This window comes from Mus caroli, chromosome 16 (assembly GCF_900094665.2).
Source record: "Mus caroli chromosome 16, CAROLI_EIJ_v1.1, whole genome shotgun sequence".
Lineage (NCBI taxonomy): Eukaryota > Metazoa > Chordata > Mammalia > Rodentia > Muridae > Mus > Mus caroli.
This window is the reverse complement of record NC_034585.1, coordinates 22,081,031-22,102,815: the sequence shown is the minus strand read 5'-3', so window position 1 is coordinate 22,102,815 and position 21,785 is coordinate 22,081,031. Positions and strand designations below refer to the sequence as shown.

General features: G+C 40.0%; 1 protein-coding gene and 1 non-coding gene across 11 annotated transcripts in view; both read right to left on the bottom strand.

Annotated features, from left to right (window-relative positions):
• Lpp (LIM domain containing preferred translocation partner in lipoma) overlaps positions 1-21,785 on the bottom strand; it is a 590,743-nt gene that overhangs the window by 98,534 nt on the left and 470,424 nt on the right. The window lies entirely within an intron of this gene.
• LOC115029631 lies at positions 5,122-5,253 on the bottom strand. The gene has a single exon (XR_003835197.1). It is a non-coding gene; the product is annotated as a small nucleolar RNA SNORA17 (small nucleolar RNA).

Genomic DNA, 21,785 nt, shown 5'->3' with positions numbered 1-21,785 from the left:
GTGTGTGTGTGTGTGTGTGTGTGTGTGTGTGTGTATGTGTGTATCAGATTAGATTTTAAAGAACATATTAACATTTAAACAGTAACAGACTATAATCTAGCATAAAATTCTAGGATTAGGTATAGCTCAGTGATAGAGCATTTGCTTAATATATACTAGGGTCATGTGTTCAAACTACAGGACCAGAAGGAAAGAGAGTAAATGATGGGACAGGGTGTGTATTGCTCTGAGTGGCAGCCTCTGTAGCCCAATACCCTGGGATCATAAGGGCCATAGTCACCTTGACTCCTTATAGTTCATGTCTACTAGGCAGAAACAAGATCCTACAAGATAACCATAGGCAACTAGGAACATCAACAAGGACCTGCAGTCTTTTGCAGGTCAGAGACCTAGCTTCATGAATTGCCAACACTTTTTGAGGCTTTGTATTACCTCGTTTCTAATTCATGGTACCCTTACATGGGCATACTACCATTATTCTTACTCTAAAGAAGAGGAAAGTAAGTTGCAGAAAATATCTAACTAACTTCATACCTAAACATCCTTGGATAAAATATCTATTCCAGCCCTACAGCTGCACTGCCTGTTCATCAGTGCAGATCTGGTATATGGGGCATTATGAAATGACTTCTCATTGAAGAAGGCTTTCAGCACTCCGTCACATTGGACTGACAGCCACTTCACACTCAAAACTGGGAGGGGTAAATGTTTCAATAAGTGAGAAGAGGTAAATATATTTCTCTCAGATTGCATGTGCTCCTGTAAATATTCCTTTGTATTCTTTTGCAGGATTGGAGCATATCTTAAAAAACAAACAAACTAACTTGAAACACTGAGGAAAAAAAGTTTAAGTCTTAAAAAACTGGACTGTGTCTGCTACAACTATATTAATGTGAAATTTCAGGCTATCTTTTTGATGTTTAATACAATTGTGATATTTGTAATATAGTTTATAGTTGTTTTATCATTAGACATATAGTTAGAAATGCTCCTTTAAATTCATATACTTTTCTGGTTAGAATAAGAAAATTAATTTTTTCATTTGTCACTCTTTTTGTAATTAGGCTGAAAACAAAACCACATCTCCAAACTTTACTGGCTTACTATCAAATCAAGCATACTCTGTTTGAAAAATGATGCCATACCTCTGAGAATTTTATGCCAACAAATGACATTTCACTGTAGAAAACACACTGAGGGTTGCGGAAAATAGATTAAAGCATGTGAACATTATTATAAATCCACTGGATTCGAATGAGAAGTATTTTTTATATTATAAATTCAATATAAGTCAACACACTTATTCTTCTATATTAACTTTCCCCTTTGTATAAGTCAGAAAGGACCACTTAACAGGATATCAGGCAGCACAAGGGATATAAGAAACATACTTTGGCAAAATAAGGATGGGGTCATGAGAGGGGCACAGTGGCTGGCTAGGCAGCAGTAGCAGCTGTCTTATTCTGGTTCAAAGTGCAGCACATGGATATATATCCTGAGCCTATAAGGCATCTGGAGAGTTAGACAGCTATCCCAGGTATGGGACATCTTTGATCACCAGCCTACAGTGAAAGCCTGCTCTAGAAAGAAAAATATTTAGTTTTCAATCTCCTTCACAACTGCTCCAAGGGTCTGCTCTTTGTCCAGTACTTCAGTGTGCTTTTGTGTGACAAGGAGAAGTGGACTAGTCACCACCAGTGCTTCTAACCATGACTGAGGAATTTCCTGTGTTCAACAGTCCAAGACATCATGTGTGGCACATTGCAGAGTAAAGTGCTACAGAAATATGCAAGGGAAGTCACATCTAAAACACCTCTGCAAGAGTTTCTCCAGGAAAGGCAATTGAGAATGGAATTTTGACAGGTAGAGGGGGGAGGCAGAAAAATGCTGCTTTCTGCCCCCCAACCCCCAAAGAAAGAATGAACATCTGTGGCTTACTGGATGCAAACCACTGGGCTCAACAAGCATCTGTGTGCTCGCCACAAAAGCAGATGGCCTACATTCTCAGAAACAATTCTCTCTTTATGTCTGGAGAATATTCTTCCAGAGTAGGTTGGGCTAACGTGCTGGACCCGGACCTGGGCCTGACCAGTTTTGTTACCTCCTTTAAATTCTTCCTATTCTTGGGATAAATTAGGGACACCAGCCTCAAGGGCAGCCAGTCTGACACCTTACAATTCACAATCATAGAAAGAAAAAAAAAAAAAAACCAGCAAAGTTAAAAATAGGTCTCCAAACCAGCAACAGAAAAAAAGGTGCCCAAATGTTCCCCCTTTACATTAACAAGAATATATAAACTATTCCTCAGGAGAGCATTCAGAATGCAGAGCAAGCAACTCAGGCAGAGGGTATCTTTGCTCGTAGAGGGACTCAGACAACACATTAGTAAAAGCATACCACAGCCTGTCACTTAGACAAAATTCTCAGTGCCTCAAACAGGAAATGCCAGAGGAATGTCGGCAGGCTTCTAGGCACCAGGGCATGAAGGAAGCACAGTTGACTAGGCAGCAGGAAGCAAGGGGCTCTGGCACAGGGCCGGCATGCAGAGCTTCTAAGCAATGAATGCTTAGCAAATCAAATAATCCAGGAGCAGAGGACCGGAAAGCTGATACACATACCAAAAGATTTCATATGTTACTACTGTCTGTGGCCAGCCTGGGATCCTGTGTACCTATCTTCTCTTTTCCACATGTAACAATGTCCTTAATGTTGGTGAAACCAAGTATATAAATCAGGTTTCCTTTATCCTGGGACACTACAGGGGCTTCCTCAATGTACTGAAACCTGTGGTTGTCATACTAGTACTATAAATTTAAATGCCTTATGGATGTCTTAATAGTTGAGCTAAGCCTGAATAGCCAGACTGAATTCCAAATGCATGATAGGCGAGATGTAAGGAGAGACTGGCAGTCTAGGAAAACCAATAGGCTAAGCAAGTACAGGATATGAGCTTCCAGAGGTATTTTCAAGCTTGCTTGCTGTTTGTATTTGCTCGAAAAAGTTATTTAAAACCATCTTCCTAGTAATAACTGTATGCAAAAGACATATTCAAGCAAGTCTATAAGGACAAAGCACCTCAAACTCTGCTATCCTTCCCTTTGTAGTCCTTTTCCTCTCTTGTTAGTCCTTTGCTTTTTTTGCTGGACAGTTGTATGCCAACTTGACACATGGTATAGTCATCTGAGAGGAGGAAACCTCGACTGAGAAAATTCCCTCATAAGATCACACTATAGGCGAGCCCATGGAACATTTTCTTATGATTGATGTAGGAGGTTATCGCCCACTATGGGTAGTGTGCCATCCCTGGGCTGGTGGTCCTGAGTTTTATAAGAGAGCAGGCTGAACAAGCCATGGAGAACCAGCCAGAGAGCAGCACTCCTCCATGGCCTCTATCATCAGCTGAATCCAGGTTCCTGCCTTCCTGTGCTTGAGTTCTTACCCTGGCTTTCTTCAGTGATAAACTGTGATATGGATGTGTAAGCAATATAAATCATTGTTTTATCAAAGAAATAATAACTCTAAGACAACTATCCTAGGCAGTTTTTCTATTTTACCTGTGTATATGCATACATATATCATATGTATGTATACATAAAACCTAAGATCCATAAGTAAAAAATAACTTACAGTATTTGTCTTTCTAAGAATTAATTAGCTTGATAAGATTATCTCCAGTTGCAGGCATTTTCCTACAAAAGACATTCCTTCCATTATTCTTCTGTTTTTGCTTTTAAGCTGAAACACAGGCCATGGAGGAATGCAGCTTAGTGGCTTACTCCCCATAGCTTGCTCAGCCTGTTTTTTTTTTTTAACTTAAAAATAATTGTTAAATAATTTTTATGTTTTAATTAAAATATAATTAATTATCCCACTTCCTGTATCCCTTTCCTGTCTCCAATTCTCCCTCATGCCTACCACTCAAATTGATATCCTCCTTTTCTCTATTATTGTTACACACACACACACACACACACACACACACACACACCACCTTCTATCCATTTTGTTCAGATGTATATGGATCCAGGGCTGACTGCTTTGTACTGGATAACCAATCGGGGCAATCCTGGGAGAGGACCGTCTCTCACTCTCAGAAGTCATTATGGGACCTGTAACAAGCGAGACTCTTCACTCTTCCACATGAGCATGTTTCCTGATATGGTCATTGTTCAAATTTTATTTATTCTTAATTAGTTTATTTTTATGTGCATAGGTGTTTTGTATACACATATGTCTGTGTACAATGTGTGCCTGGTGCCTGAGGAGACCGGAAGAGGGTTGTTACAGGCAGTTGTATGAATCACCATGTGGATGCTGTAAATCAAACTTTGATTCTTTGGAAGATCAGGCATTGCTCTGAATCCTCAAGCCATCTTTCCAGCCCCAACTTCATTCCTCCTTCAATGACGGACACCTAGGCTGGATACTTAAATTCATTACTGTGAATACTGCTCCCATAACTACCAATATGTAAGTATCCATGTGATATGCTGCCTTGCAGCCTTTGGGGTAAACTGCAAATAGTACTACCATCAATATGCAAGTATCTCTGTGATGTATACAGTATTTGAGCTAAGTGCCCACAAGTGAAAGAGCTTGGTCATATGGCAGACATAATTTTTAGTCTGAGAAACTCTGGTACACATTTTCAGAATGGCTGAACTAGGTTACATTCTTATTTGCATTGCATAAGGTCTCATTTGTGTTCACATCTTCTCCAGCATTCATTGTTATTTGGTTTTTTTGTGTCCTTTAAAAAAAACGTTTTTATTGTTTTTTTCTTTTTGTAAATTTCACATTATACACCTAGTCCCATTATACCTGCCCTCCACCCTTGAAACCTCCTTGCCAGCAGAGATAGGAAAATCTTATTGTGAAAGCTGTAGTGTGTCCCACAGCACTTTTGGTCTACACTTCTTTGCTTGCAAATGTTCATTGCAATGACTTGTTGGTCTGATACAAGGCTTCGAGCTTCTGCTACTCTATCAATACTGGAACCTCACTGGGGCCCTCAGTCTCAGGCACCATTCTTCCAGTCTCTGGCTTGCTCTCAAACCTGGGAACTGCTGGGGCCTGCAAGCCTCCAGACTGGTGGTCATTCCAGGCCTACTTCTTTCAGGGACTATTAGGCTACTAATCATTCAGATGTTTATAGATCAGAGAACTGAGCACAAGCATAGCCTCTCTCCTCTCTGCCACCTACTGATGCACATGTGACACAGCAGCCACACCCACAATGCTTCTAGGGGCAGTGCTATTTGTTTTCTCAATGACTGCCATTCTGACAGGGATAAAATGGAATATCAAGGGAGCTTTAATTTGAATTTCTATGATAAGTAGAATATATTGGGTATTTATATATTGGGTATTTATGTATTTTAAACTGTTCATTTCTTATTTATTGTGTCATTTGATTTCTTATTATTTAGCTTTTTTTGAGTTGGCTGTGTGTTCCTGATACTAATCTTCTGTCAGATGTATATAGCTCCATCAGTATATTTAAGAAAAGGTGGCAGGGATGTACTGTGCATTCTTAGTCTGAGAGATCAGTACTGAAACTTTAATGCCTGCCTAGGTAGTTGGCTTTAGAGTCTACCCACCTACTAACTTTGGAAATATAAATTCCTAAAGACATCTGGCCTGATAGAATGTTCATGAAACATAGAATACACTTACTAAAAATATTACCCTGCCTTTTGGCCACTGCAAGTTTCTTCTCAACTTAATTTCTACATAGTAATGTTTAGTCCCTCTTTTAACTCTGAAGCCATCCATATTGGCTTTCATTTCATGGTTGATCTGTTAACAGAAAAATTGATGTTAAGTATAGCAGCAACCACGACCAGAATATCTACTTTTGAGATATGGTTGGATTTATTCCATGATTTCTATCATGAAAATCTCTCTTACCTTTACCTCCACGCAAAGGTTAAACCAGCTCACTTTTAGATTTGTGGTAGAAAATATTCTAGTTTATTTTGGTTATTTCAGGGCAATCCTAGCCCTGAGGTGACCTGTAGGACATGTCTCTGAAGGTATTGTATATTGGCACCATAACAACATTATCTACCCAGGACATCAGCAAGTGGTTCTTACATTAATATAGTGTCTTGCATCTTCAGAAACTTTCTTACACACTGATACATCAGAACCTTCAATAATCTTGTATGGCAAAATACCAAGAGCCACCCTCAGTTCAACAATAAAAAAGCTGAAATGCCTGAAATTTCATGGCTTATGGAATGAACTATATGTTCAATCTGGAGTATTTGAACTAATTTCTAGCAATCAACTAAGACAAAAGAATATTCTGCAAATGAGGTAGAACCCATGTATGTAATCTTTAATAAACATATTGACATGAACAAGATGAACAGGAATACTCTTTACAAATGGAAAACTTGGACTCAGTTTGTTACAGGGAACTAGGTTTCCTCAAATGTCCTTTTTACCCTCTGTTTCACAAAAGGAACCAAGCATGTACACGTTCTCCAGTATCTCCTCTCTCTCCCCCCCCTCTCTCTCCCCACCCTCCACTCTCTTATTTTTCAAACCAGCTTATGGATTAATTTCCTTCAAAGCTGTTTTCCATATTACCCCCTTTTAATCTTAGACATTTATGTTTTATGTATTGATTGTGTTCAATCTAAACCTCAGATGTAGCCAATGTGATCATATTAAAGGTAGAGCCTTGAAGAGATTGTAAAGTCACAAGGGCATCTCCCTCCAGGATTTAAAAAGGCCTCTATAAAGAGGCTTCATGCAGCACACCACTGTGTAAGAGCATACTAACAAGTTACCATCCTTGAAGCACACAGGGGCCTTCATGAGTCAGCAGAGTCCCCGCCAGGATCTTGATATTGTGAATACCATCCTTTAGACCAATAAAGAAATCTCTACCCTCTACAAATTACATAGTCTCAGTTATTATGCCATAGCAGCATAAGGCAGACTATAACAATGTATGGCCACTAAAAGAGTTCTGTCTTACAGTACCTGCTCTAAGGGGGAAGACAGAAATATCAAAAGAGATGGAAATGGATGTATAATCTTTTGAATTTCTGTTTCACAGTGAACTTTAAATTAGATAACCTTCCCTGTTATCCAATGAGCTGGTACAGGAATAACCTTGTGAATGAGTTGAGAAATAGGTAACAAAACTGAACTTTGAGTTATGAGACAGTGAGCTATGAGTCATCTAATGACCCTTACATACATGGCTGGGACCAGTGGCAGGTGACAGTTGCAATTGGCACTATCTTCACAGGAAGCCAATTAGTTCTTTTGTCTATTTAGAGCCCAAATGCCCAGAATGCGCTATCGAGGGGATTCAGAACGTCCCAGAAAGTGAAGAGCATTGATTATTTCATTCAACTTTATTATTCATAATATAAAACAAAGGTCAAGAGACAGGCTGTGACTTGAGTAAGAACCTAGAGGAAGCCAACAGCAGAGCAAGGCTCTAAATTGAGGCCCTTGGGGACTCAAAAGTGATACTTTTTCAGGCTGTGCATACAATCTTCCAAACGTGCTATATTATCTATTCGTATCTCTGTACTAGCAGGTGAAATTTCCTGAGCATATGCATTTTCAACCTATGATGAAAACATTTCTTTGTTAAAAAAAAAAAAAAGCCTGGTACACTGCTTAGTTGCTTAGTTTACAAGGATGACTTCAGAACAAGTTAAACTCTTTGCCATCCAAGCGAGAGGCAAACCTGAGTGAAGAACACAGGTTCCAGGCCCTGTGTGGTCACATCCAGTTTAAATCAGTGGATGCACTGATTTAAACAATGTTGTTAAATAGAATACTCACTCCATGGGAGGGTTCCCATTTTGCGTTTTCTCTTAAATGAACATAAAGTAGGAGGAGTAATTTTGATCTAGATACATATGACCTGTGACCTTAGGCAAGCTACTTCCCTTAATGGAGCCCTATATAATATAGGAATATCATCCTTAGTCTGAGATATCAGAAGGTAGTATGAAAAAGGGTCTCCTCCCCTCTGAATTTCTATATGATATACACATAGACATATACACCTATATATATAGTATAAAATATGAATTCCTCTAAGATATATGTGGAAATAGAACATATACACAAAACAGTAAAATTTATGTATGTCTCAATGCTGTAAGAAATTACTAGACAGAAACCACTGAATAAGATGCAGGTAGGATGTGAGTAGATAGATTCTGAGGTAAGTACCTTTAAGCACTAGAAATGCCATTTATACTCTCAGTGCAGTGGGTGGGTGAGTATCAGGCATAGCTGACACAAGCTGATCACCTCAGAATTCAGAGACCCATGGGGATGGAGTCTCAGCACCTCCGTTCTTTCTCCTCATGCATCTCTGTAAAATCCTCTCTGCTGAACTGCCATCTGCATCTGATTCCATCTCCAGCACTTGCTTAGCAACACTGAGCTCTCCAAGTGCTGAAGTGACGTCTAGGGAACAGTTATTAATATCCGTATGTATGCACACAGTATGTGAAAATATGCAGGATTCAAAGCGATTAGTGTATTACTTGGAGGTAATGCTTCCCACCGGGACTGAGCTCCTGGAGAAAGCTCCCCCTGCTGTGACTGCCTGCCATACCCACTATCACTCACCGGAACATTTGGGATAAAAATGGTGTCAATTTTAAGGAAACACACTTCTCCATTTCTTTGTTAACATTTGAATAAAACATGAGAAGGCTTCTACTTTCCTCTTCCCTGCCTTCATTCAGAGAAAAAGCCCCTTCACAACCTTACTTTGTGTGTGAGAGGAAATGGTTGTCCTTTGCCACCTTCAGATTGGCAGAACTGCTCAGTTACAAATATTAAAGCTTAAAATCTATTCTAATGAACTCTGGTGAGACTTATATCTTCTAAGTTGCAGACAAATGCTTGGTAAAAGAAAACAGGAAGAAACTGTCAGAGTTGATCAGCCTGAAAGAGCATTAGAGACATCTGCAGAAGAAAGCATACAGTTCTATAGGAGGGGCATGGCTGGGCCAGAAGGAACACTTTCTGGACCACGTGAGACTCTGGGAAAAGGAAAATTTCCTAGGAGTCACAGATGGAGGCTGGTTATAGCCTCTCTGCTGTGTGTTCTGTTGCTGTGGTCACCATATGACCAAGAGGCATTTGGGGAGGAGAGGTCGTATCTCACCTTATAGTTTATAGGGTATCATCAAAGGAAGCCAAGGCAAAACCTCAATACAGGAACTTAATGAAGAAGCTGACTTCAGGCTCATCCTCAGGTACCTTCCTGCAATACCTTCTGTCATCTCAACACAAACTTAGACATCCATTTCTGAGAAGAGGAAATCTCGGTTGAGGGACCATCTCCATCAGATTTGCCTGTGTGCATACCTATGAGGCATTTTCTTGATTAACGGCTGATGCTAGAGGACCCAGCACACCATGGGCAGTGCCATCCTTGGGCAGGTGGGTCTGGTGTGCATAAGAAAAGGAACTGAGCAAGGTAGTGAACAGCATTCCTACATGTCGTTTCTGTTTCAAGTTCCTTTCCTGGCAAGCCAGTAAGCAGCATTCTTCTCTGGTTTTGCTTTAAGCTGTCTGGACTTTCTGTGCTGTGACTAAAAGCATGCACTCCAATGCCTTGCCAGCTAGCTACCTTTCTTATACAGCTGAGGCACACTCTTCTTACAGATGGTACATCCTGCAGCCTCCCCTAAGGACTCCTTCAGAGTTTAGTTTTCCATCCCAAGATACATTTTGTAAGATAAGTACATAAACTGAATCAAGGTTGAATCAGTTGTGGAGAAAATCACTTAGTGGACATTTCTGCATAGCCTTTCAAAACATTATGAAAGCAGGAGTGGGTGGGTTGGGGAGCAGGTTGGGGAAGGGTATAGGGGACTTTCAGGATAACATTTGAAATGTAAATGAAGAAAATATCTAATAAAAAAAAAAACTTGGAAATGGCCATATTCTCCTGCTGTCTGTAGAGCATTTCTGAGCAATCGCTCTTGTACTGAAGTTGTTCCTTATTTAGGCTATCATCTTCAGTAAACACTGCTAATTTTATAAGATGACTAATACCCATGTGCCTAATAATGAGAGAGACAAGTCAAAGGTCCTCCCTTATTGAGCTTATATGAAGCTCAGAGACCACGTAAAGCCATAAAACTAAACAGAAACTAGTAATATTTTCTTGTATCGCTATGTGATCCTATTTGAAGTCCATCTTAAGAAAGAGATACACAGAGGGAGTGCAAAGTCAAAGGTCTTTAGTGGCTGTTTGGACCATCAACACAGCTTGGCTCCACCAATATACTACTGAGTTCAAAGTGGAGACAGTTACAACAAATACAGCTTGCTTTATTTCTGAAACAAACTGTGCACATATTTGCGGCCACCCCACTAATTAACCTGGAGATTGCTCCTTTCATCTCCTCCGTGGTTTTCTCCCCCTAGTTACCACATGTTGGGGTTATTTTTTGCCATCTGGGATATATTCAAACTGTTCTCTTATAGGCACCAGAGAGAGGATGGTACAAATGATTAAGAGACTGAAGAGTCTGACTTTGTAGAAAGATTAAAAGAGCTATATATGTAACACACCGGGGCTGGAGGATGACTAAGGGGTGCCATGATGACGGCTATAAATATCCGCAAGGTGTAAACACTAAGGAATAATTTAGCTTGTGGCAGGTGGTACAACTAGGAGGGATGGTGCCTCAGAGAAGAGAGATATTTATTAAAGAGTAACTTAGGCACTTCAGAGGTTCCCCATGGGATATGCTGGAGGGAAACATGAAGAGCAACTTCAAGAGCAAGGCAGTGGGAATCAGAAACATGGGCTGGCCAAACTCTTGCTTTTGTAAATCAGTACCTAATCAAGGAAGATGGAGAGGTCTTCCAGCAGTGCTCTGAGGATGAATCCTGAGGACTAGGTGGTCCTACTGTCCACTGTCCACTAAAGCAATAAGGAGAGGAAGCATGAAGGGCAGTGATGAGCCCCTTTGTCTGTCTTGTCTATACCACCACTATCCTTAAGATAGCTTCTGAGGAACTTGCCAACTCCAAAAGATTGTAGAAGAGATTTGCTGAGCTAAAATCTTTGAACAATATATTAGAGGTTTTTTTTTTTTTAATTCATGCTTATTCAGAACATTTTAAACCATTTAGAATAGGTACTAAAGTTATACTTGAATGAACTATTTATTGACCTACTTATGTGGCAGCCTAGCAGAGACAGCAGTAACCTCCATGCATGGCTTGGTAAAAGGTTTTCTCCCTTTTACACATACATGGAATTTCCCAGTTAGCTTTCAAAGCCTGAATCCATTGGCTCCCTGCTACCTTATCAGCATCCTGTGCCCAACCTCTAAGCCTCCTTTTAGAGGGAATTTCACTCTTAGCTGAATCTTGTGGTTTGTCATGTGGCTCCTGAAAGATGTTCCATGTGTTTCATATTGCTTCCCTCCAAGACACTGCTTTCCACATACAACTTTGAACACTGGATTGATAAAAATTCACAGAGTAATAGAGGAATTATCATTCAATTTCTAGTAAAATTGAAAATATTTTAATAGAACAGTTCTTGGGCAAATGGCAACGAATCTTAACATGTAGCTGGAACAGGTAACACAGAATGTAAACATCCACATAAACAAGTGTCAAGTGATTACTGCACAGAGCAGGCAGGCATTGGAACTCACGAAGAAGAGAGAGATGAATGGGACCTGGCCTTTGCCTTCTCTAGAGCTCATAGGCACACAGTTGTTACGTAACATATAGAACCAATCAGGTCAGATTTAGAAGGGAAAGAGTAGACCCAGGCTTTGAAAACTAAGTGGGGAATTCTGTATTAGGGGAAAGATGGAAGACACACAGTCATGGAGCAAGTGAGAACACTGGCAGTCTGGGCCTAGCGACCTGTGAGGAGGGAGGAACTAGGCTGCAGCCCTGGGCCCAAGGCAGGGCAAGGAGTGTTTCTACAGAAGACCAACCAATAAAACACTGCCATGTAACAAATTGGATATATGTCTTAGGCCTTAAACATACATGCCTATATGCATGTTGTAATAACATCTCTAGATAAAAGTGGAGGAAGGGCACAGAGAAGCAAAGAGGGTGATAAAAGAGCTCATAAGCCCCTGTGAATATTCCTGCAAAGGGAGGAAATAGTAGTAGAAGAGAAATAATGCTTTTGTGCCTTTTCTCTACCTACTTACCAGGTAAGCCTTATCTTTAATCTGCAGGCAAAGACAGAGAAGCTCTGAAAAGTTATATCTCATCAACTATCACACAACAAATATTGGTATTCTGTCTAAACTCCACCCCCACAGTTACCTGGCAAGAGCCAGGTAGTCTGGCTCACTATAAGAGGGGCTGCTTGTCCACTCCTCTTACTCTTACTCCTGCCTTTCTCCCTTGCCTCTTGCCCCTGCCCCCATTCCCCCTCTCTCCCCATTCCCTTCCCCCCTCTCCATGTAGTCATGGTTGGCCTCTACTTCTCTACTTTCTCCTTTTCTCTGCCTTTCTCTGCCTCTTAAGTTAAGGGTACTCTTAACTCCACTCCCCCATGCCCTGAATAAACTCTATTCTACACTATACAGTCCTGTGGCTGGTCTCTCAGGGGTGTGGCTGGTCTCTCAGGGGGAAGGGGATGCCTTGGTATGGGCCTGATAAGGCACCCCCTTCACCCACAGCCCATCACACCCCCTTAGAACATATATTAACACCGCTTTATCTTTTTATGATCACAACAACAAATACAAGCAGAGCCAAGACTTGCTCGTTTGTTACTCAGTGCTAAAATCCATGCTGTCTATTATGCCTGGCTATAAAGTATGGTACCAGTAGTTGGCAGCATGGTTGGGGAAGAGGGGATGATTCCAAAAGTGTTTCAAAATACACAGAATAAAGGAACAGACTAAATGGGCAAAGAGGAAAGAGTGGAGGACAGCTTTCACATTCCCATTGTGGATATAGTTTGTGGGGGACCGTAGAAGTTAGTTTAATAAGGGCCCTCACATGTACATTTGTTTATGTGCCTTTATATCAAAGTATATGGTTTTAAATGTGGTGTGTGTGTGTGTGTGTGTGTGTGTGTGTGTGTGTAGAGGTAGGTAGGTAGGTAGGTAGGTAGGTAGCTACACTTGTGAATATTCATGACCTGTGTAGCTTTGTTGTGCATGGTAGTAGTTCAGTAGTTGTAAAACATAAAAACTCACCATGAAGAACAGTACTGGAGAGAAGAAGCAAGTTTTATATCATCCAGTCCCCAATATAAGCAAATACTACCCAATCGTTAGCAAATGTGTAGGAAAGAATAGTCACACGCACACACATACTAAACCAGACTGGCCTGACCAGATTCAAATAGAAACCTGGTTACCAAAACTTCTTACATACCCGCATGAGGCTACAGCAAGATGGGAATCTAGTTACTTGCCTAATAGATGCACTTATATCTTGTGACTACATCTCTGTCAGTCTCTATTCAGAAGGAAAGGTTTACAGGCACTGAGAGATGTTCAGTAGAGTGGTCAGAACTGCTACAGATAGGATGCTGCCCCAAGGAGAGCTGTAGGCAAGAGTCTCTTCTAGCTTTGGAATTTTTATGACAAAGCCCTCCTACTGTGCGCTTTAGTGGCTGGTTCTCAGGGAGGCAGGGGTGAGTTGTACTGTGCCTTTTACCTAACAAAATTCACCAGTAACACAAGGACTAGGGGGTGGGCTAATGCTCTTCTGTTCAATGTATCTGCATAGTTTCCCCTTTGCAGACCTAATCAAATCAACCCTGACACAGAAAAAAGAACTCGGACTCCATTTCCATTCAAAAGCTTTTTTAGCTGTATGACATAACCAACTGATGCTCCCTGCCAGATTCACTAGAAGCACTACATCTGATCCCAAATCTGTCCATGATGATCAAAAGAGTGAAAAATCAGAGAGAAAGAAAGAAAGAGAAGAAGAAGAAGAAGAAGAAGAAGAAGAAGAAGAAGAAGAAGAAGAAGAAGAAGAAGAAGAAGAAGAAGAAGAAGAAGAAGAGAAGGAAGGGAGAGAGGGAGGGAGAGAGGGAGGAAGAGAGAGAAAGAATGGGTCTGATTCTTAAAATCTAAGTAGAACGCACTGGGAAAGTTTCACCAGGATATTTTACTTAGGTAAATAAGGTTCAATCAGGCACGTGCACACAAACTTTAAATATTAAGGGGAAAAGCATAAACAGGCCAAACTCATAATCCTTAAAGGAAGCCTTTAAGTTCTTATTGTTTCTAAGGAAGCCCAAAAAGGTGTGTGCAAATGAGGAAACTCTGCAGTATGTGTGGTTCACTAACCCTCGCTTAAGCATGCTTCAGTCTAACGAAAAAAAAAAAAAAAAACATTGTAGAAATGTACTTCATGGTGTTTATTTCCATATACTAAAATTTAAATTTTACTTCTGTGTCCGCATGTGTGCCTTCTTGCATGTGTCTGTACTGTGTACAAGCAGGTGTCCCGGAAGCCAAAAGAGGGTATTGGATCCCCTGGAACTGGAATTAGGAGGCTGTGAATACTAGTGTGGGTATTAGGAACCATGTCGTGGTTCAAAGAGGAGCAAGTCTTCTTAGTTGCTAAGCCATACTATACTTTTGAATATTCTGTAAATGTAATAACCAAGGCCATTTTACGTAAATGTTTTGATTATTTTTAATAAATGTAAAAGCTATAGTTAACACCATACCAAGCCAGAACTATCACCCATGTCTTTCTCTTGGCATTCCTCCCTTCCCTCAGCAAGTCAGTCTTTCACATTTTACCAGTTTATTTCCCTATGTGTCCATTTTACTGTGTGAAGATGATGCAATTTGTCCTTTCACCTACAGATGGAGTCTTGGGCCGCTGCCAATTTTGACTGCTACAAATAAAGCTGACATCAACCTCTATGTTCAAGTCTGTGTGAAAACAGGGGTTTTGTTTGCTTTAGGCCAGCATGTTGGAGAAAAGCTTGGTTATGTTTACTGTGTGTTTAATTGTTAAAGACACTGCTAAGATCTTTTAAAAGTATCCATTTTATGATCCTGTCCTCAGCAGTTCAGGAGAATCTCAGTCATTTCACATCCCAGTTCGCACCTGGGCTGGGACGTGGCAGAGCCTTGAATCTCTTCAATTTGAATTTGTTCCTAACTCACATAAGGGGACACTTTAGGAAGTTTCTTCTCTGAGACCACAGATACCAACCATATTTTTAGTTGATTACTTTTCACAGAAAAGTATCTGTTTAAACCTTTTGCCCCCTTTTGTTTTTTGTTTTGATTGAGTTAGAAACCTGCTTTCTGTTACTGGACACATACGATTTTGGATGCATGGCTTGGTGTTTCACATTTCAATGGTTTCTTCTGAGAACAGGTTTTAGATTTTTCTGCTTTTTGTTTTTTGAGGACAGGGTCTTGTTTCAAGCCCTGGCTGGTATGGATGTAAATTCTAGTTCTCTTTTCAAGAGTTTCCATGTCCTGGACTTACACGCTTTTAGAATGTTAATGAAATTGAATTTATCTTTCTATAGATTTATGTGGGTATATCCTACATTAAATCTTTGACTGCCCTAATTTCATAAGAACTTTCTTGGGAGTGTTTTTTGTTTTTCATAAAAACTTTATAATTTTGGCTTTTATTTCTAGCTTTTGATCCAAAATATACATAAGACTTCTATAGTTTAAAATTTAAAAAAAAGTCACCGAGCAAAACGAAAGAACACTTACAGCAAGGAACAGATACATCATGTTCATGGTTTGGAAGTCCTTTTAAGGAGTCAATGCTTCTCATTTGAATTATGAGTAATCCTGCGGGCTTTATCAATATGAATTGACAAGTCACTTCTAGAATGCACAAGGATGCAGAACAGTCCAACCAATTTTGACAATAACAGAAGTGGAGGATATTTTGTTCTCATCATCTATCTAAACAAAAAAGAAAGTGGAAAAGGGAGATGCTGTGTTGCTCAGCGTGGAACTGACCTTGTAACATTGTTGCCATAGCCTCTACAGTTGCTGAGACACATACCACTATATTTAACTTGCTGAAGGATGTAAACTGTTTGAAAGCAAGATTTACTGTAAGGCACCATAACTGAGGCACAGGATATACTGGCACAGACGTGTAAAATTTCAAAAGTGGCAGGTTTGGTGACAAATGTCTTTAGTTCCAGTAACTGGGAGTCAAAGCCAGTTGGATCTCCATGAGTTTCAGGCCAACCTGATCTTCACAGTGAATTCTAGACCAGCAAGGGCTACACAGTGAAACCCTGTTTCAAACGGATGAAAAATAACAAAATGAAAAACACCTTTGGGGTTGGAGAGATGTCTCAGTGATTAATAACATTTGTTGCTCTTCCAAGAGCAACACATGGCAGCTAACAATTGATTGTAACTTTATTTACAGGGGATCTTATGTCCTCTTCTGGTCTCTGTAGCCACTAGGCGCACACACAAGGTGCACACACTTTTATAGTATTTGCATGTGTTTACATGTCTCATAATTAATTATGTAATACTTCTTTCCAGAAAGGCATCTGTCTATCTCTTATAAGACTAGTGTTTTTGTCTCATATCTGTTTATTTCCTAAATATAATTGTGTATGGCCATGAAAGCAGACTAGGCGGAGGATCAGCAAACAGATTTTATATTTTATCAGTAGACCAGAGTTAGTGTTTAGTTTTATATTAAACAAACACAAAACAACCCACACTTGTTTTTTGTATTTATTGGCTTAAGTTTTTTCATATATTTTGATTATATTCCTCCCCTCCTTTGCTCTTCTAAGATCCTCCCCATCTCCCCCTGTCCTACACACAAACAAAACTAAGCCAAACCAAAACAGCACATACACACAAAAAAAACAGAGTTAATTTTGTGTTGGCTATCTACTGCTGAGCATGGGTTCTGTCTTGAATAGTGGCTGTTAGACCCAGTGACACTCTATTGGAGTGATTTTTTTACTCTTCCAGCTGATATCAATTTCCAGTAGCTTCTTGGTTAGGGATGGGACTCTGCTCACTTTCTGGTCTCTGTGCTGGATTTTGCATGGCTTCTGCAAGTCTTGTGTGTGCTGTCACTCTGTGAGTTCATGTGTACCAGGTCTAGTGTGTCTGGGAGACCCTGCTTCCTAAGAGTCATCCATTACCTCTGGCTTTTAAAATCTTTCTGCCACCTCTTCTGTATATATTCTTGAATTTGGGGAGGAGGGGTGTTGATAAGCACATTCCGTTTAGGACTGAGTGATCCAAAAATTCTCTCACTTTGTACACACTGTTGAGTTTGTATGTTAATTACCATTTATTGTAAGAAGATGGTGCAAATGAATTATTTACTCTAGCTAAGCCTGTATAAGAGACATATGACCCTGGTATTTTATTTACAAGTTGTAGGCCTGGACTGGGCAGGTTCTGAGCTATTCTCACCTGCATCCAAATCATATGCCTTCTTACTTGCTGCTTGAGTCTTGCCCAGGCTCTTTCTGTTACAGTCTTTTGTCCTCAGAGTATACTTTTCTATTCCCATGCTCCTGGTCCATCCTGTCTACTTCTCTAGATTTTGGGGTTCAGAATTTAACATTTGTATGCACAGCACCAGACCAACCCCTAACAAGAAGGTTCTCTAATCAAGACTGAGTGACACACTGATTCCTTACCATAACAATGTGTAATCGGAAGTCATTTTACTGTTATATTCCTTTAGCAAAATATAGTTGTAGGGTTCCCCCGCCCAGCCCTGGCCCATAAAATATCTAGTTTCATGTTCTTGGCCACTTTAGTAGGGTCCATTTCATGGAATAGGCTGCAAATCGAATCAGAAAGTGACTGGTTACTCCTACAACACTTGTGCCACTATTGCAGACTATATCTTGCAGGCAGGTCACTGTTGTAGGTTACGGGGTTTGCAGCTGGGTGATGTTGCTGATTACTGCTCTTCTGGTTGCATATAAATTACCTCCCAGTGCCATGCATACTAGGGAAGGAGGTGAAGCTTCAGCTGAGATTTGGATCTCCATGTTTCCTGATGTAAGTATGTGATGTGTTCAGTGACACCATGCTATTTTTCTAGTGGTAGAACAATGCCAGTCAGTTCATAACTTATATTTACTAAAAGTGAGAAGCATTTTGTTATGATGAGGTCATTTTTCATTGTTCACCCCAGAAAACTACAAAGCCCACATGAGTACAGTATGCAAGTCTGTCTGATGCCAACTACAGAACCAAAGATTTGAAGTGGTCCCTATCATGTAAGCTCAGTTTCATTCTTATCATTAATTATGCCTGAAATGCTTTAAGTTATGTGGTCGTAAATTATAAACACTCTTTATGAAATGCTGTTCTTCATTAATAAACATAGTGAAAGAAATAATCACATTGGGTTAATGTGGAAGAATAGACACACAACTAAATGTATGTTTTTGTTGTTGTTACAACTGATATAGTGTTTGATTTGGATCATTTTTTAAATGGAAAACATGACTGCAGCAGAGCATAAGACATAGTACTTCTTATAGCCCTAACCTATAGGGAGAACACTGTTGACAGCCACATTTACTCACCGTGGATACTATGAACAAATTGAAAAGCCCATCAGGCAATATAGTCCTTGGTGCAAAAGTAGCAGTGAGTGTGTGTACTAGGCATGATGATCTGATGGTGTCTGTTAGTGTATACGTGAGCCCTCATACTGAGAACCTGGTTTCTCCTACCTAACACAGGAAAGAGAGTATAAATGGAGATATATGGTGGCATTGGGGCCACATGGATAATAATACGATGGCTGATTTATGAAGATCTGAAAAGCAAAGAACATTAAAATTAATTTTATGCCCATAAACTGGAATCAACAATATTAATGAATTATATCATAGTATAGTTTCAGCCATGAAATATAACATGCTTAAGAGTTGAGATCCCAGCACTTGGGAGGCAGAGGCAGGTGGATTTCTGAGTTTGAGGCCAGTCTGGTCTACAAAGTGAGTTCCAGGACAGCCAGGGCTATACAGAGTAACCCTGTCTCAAAACAACAAACAAACAAAATATATATATATATATATATTCAAAGCAATTGAACACCCCAAATTTCATTATAGTATAAAGGCAGGTTTGTAGAGCAAGACTTTTATATAAATTTATAAAACAAGATTCNGTTTGAGGCCAGTCTGGTCTACAAAGTGAGTTCCAGGACAGCCAGGGCTATACAGAGAAACCCTGTCTCGAAAAACCAAAAAAAAAAAAAAAAAAGAAAGAAACCAACCCCCCCCCCCCCCCCCAAAAAAAGAGTTGAATCCTTTTGCACAAGGTAAGGATGAGTTTGGTACACCTGAAGGAGCCATGGCAAGACCGGACCACAGCACTGATACACAGGGAGAGCAGATCTACTCTGTCCTTTTAAAGTAACCAAAAATAAACAAAGTCTCAACTTTAGCAAACGCATATTCCCCCCATTAGACTTCAGGATTTCATCTCCTGAGGATCCAGCACTGGTTTACTGTTTGAAATACCCCCCCCCTTTATTATAGAAACATAAAATATGATCTGTAAAGGAGTAAGGACTCTGGATTTATTTCTCATCTATCCAGTTTTCCCTAGTTCCATGTCTTAACTACTCCAACATTCTTCATATCCTGTAATCCCATTTCGCCACTCAAGCTACACTGCCATCTAAAGTGCGCTTCAAATGCTGCCTTCTTCAGGAAAAAAAAAGACCCATCCTTCCTCCTCTCTTTTCTCTCCTCATATTTCCCTTTTTTTTTTCTAGTAAATATTACAATGTTTCTGTTCTGTAAGTTGCTGGTTTTCATTGTGAATTTTTGTTCCCTGTAATTTGACATAAGCCAGGCCATTTGGGATGAGGAAACTTCAATTGAGAAAATGCCTTTATCACACTGGTCTACAAACAACCCTGGGGTGTTTTCTTGATTATTGACTGATGTGGGTGATGCCAGCCCTGCACAGGTGGTCTGGAGTTGTATAAAAATGCAGGCTGAGCAAGCCACAGGGATCAAGCCAGCAAGCAGCAGTCTGGTTTTGGTTTCTGCCTCCAGCTTCATGTCCTGCTTGAGTTCTTGCCTTGACTTCCCTCAGTGCTGGAGTGTTGCCTGAATTGTAGGATTAAACAACCTCCTTCCTCCCCATGCTGCTTGTGGTCATGGTCATTGTCAGAGCCATAGAAAGCTAATAAAGGACACCTGTTTACAGTTTTGGGCCTTTCCCATTAAGTTGTTCATGAAGCCTTTCTTCCTACCCCAAGGTGTATGTGTCTTCTTCCTTCACCAAATTACTAACAGAAAAATTAACAGGCAATCAAGTTATTTCAGTGTGTGCTAAAGATAATCATGTAGTTGTCTAGTATCAACCACAAGCTTTGGAGTTAGGCTTACAACACAAACTGCTCATTTATTTATGTACTTCATGGGGATCTCAATCAATGCCTGCTATCACAAAGAATTCAAATCAATATGCACAGGGGAAAGTCATCACTTCTGAAAGGTATTTAAGAAGAACAAGACAGCAATTTTTATGAAAGGAATTTGACATTTCTACCAGATAATATTTTCAATAGTAAGAGTTGAAAGGTATGTTCGTACTTGATTTATAAGAAGTAAGCCATGCTGGTGTCAAGTGAAGGAATAAATTAAATACAACTTCATAAGAAAAATCAAACATGGGTGCTAGAAAGATGGTTCAGTGGTTAAAAGTGCTTTGTTGTTCTTCCTGGGGACCAAAGTTTGGTTCTCAGTATCCACACCAGACATCACAACTACTGTAAGTTCATCCCCAGGGTATCTGATGCAGCCTTTGACTTCTGTGGACACCTGTACCACACACACACACACACACAAAATAGTTTTTTTAAAAACTTAGATATAGATTGCATATAAGTATATATTTCAGGAAGCATGCTCCCTAGTAGGTTTCGTACACCTCTACAGGTGGCCTTCAGGGTCAGTTTCTCCTGCTCACATTCCCTCCTTTTCCCTTCACTCCACCCCCTTATTTAATCTTCTTATTCAAATTTCTCCTTTATCTCATCTCTCAATAACACTATAATGTATTTCCCCTTCCTTAGGAGATTTTCCCTAAGAAACCAAAACATACCCCATGTTTATGCATTAAAGAACCACATTTTCCATTTGTCCACACTACAGATTCTATGCAGTCCCCATCAGTACATCATATTGAAAATAAAGTAGCCCTAATAATTGATGGGACCACAAAATAATCCAAGTTACAAAGCAATCTTGAGGAGAAAGAAGAAAGAGAATATTTTACTTGCTGACTACAATGTCAGCAAGTTAAATGAGATTAAATAAAAGAAGCATACAGGTGACCAAAACAGAAACCAGGAGAATAGTCTAGAAAATCTAGAAGGATGTTCACAGAGTCATCTTCCCTGTGGATGCTGAGAATTAAGCACTGGAAAAGGAACAGACTTTTCAATATATTTTGCTGAGAAATTGAATAGCCATATTTGTAGGAATGAAGCTAGTCTCCTATCTCACCAGTTACAGAAGTCACCTGGGCACTACTAAAGACCTAAAATGGTAAAGCTACCAGAAGAAAGCATGGGGAAGCACTTGGACACACGGGAGTGGGTAAGGCAGTTTTGAATAAGGTCCCCAAAGTGCAATAGCAAGAAGTGAAAATTAACATTGTCATCACATTCAAAAGCTTCAGCAAAGTAAAAGACGATCGTGTTGGGCATTGTGGTGCACACATTCAATGCCAGGACTCGGGAGGCAGAAGCAGGTGGATCTCTGCATGTTTGAGGTCAGCTTAATCTATGAAGTGAATTCTGGGACA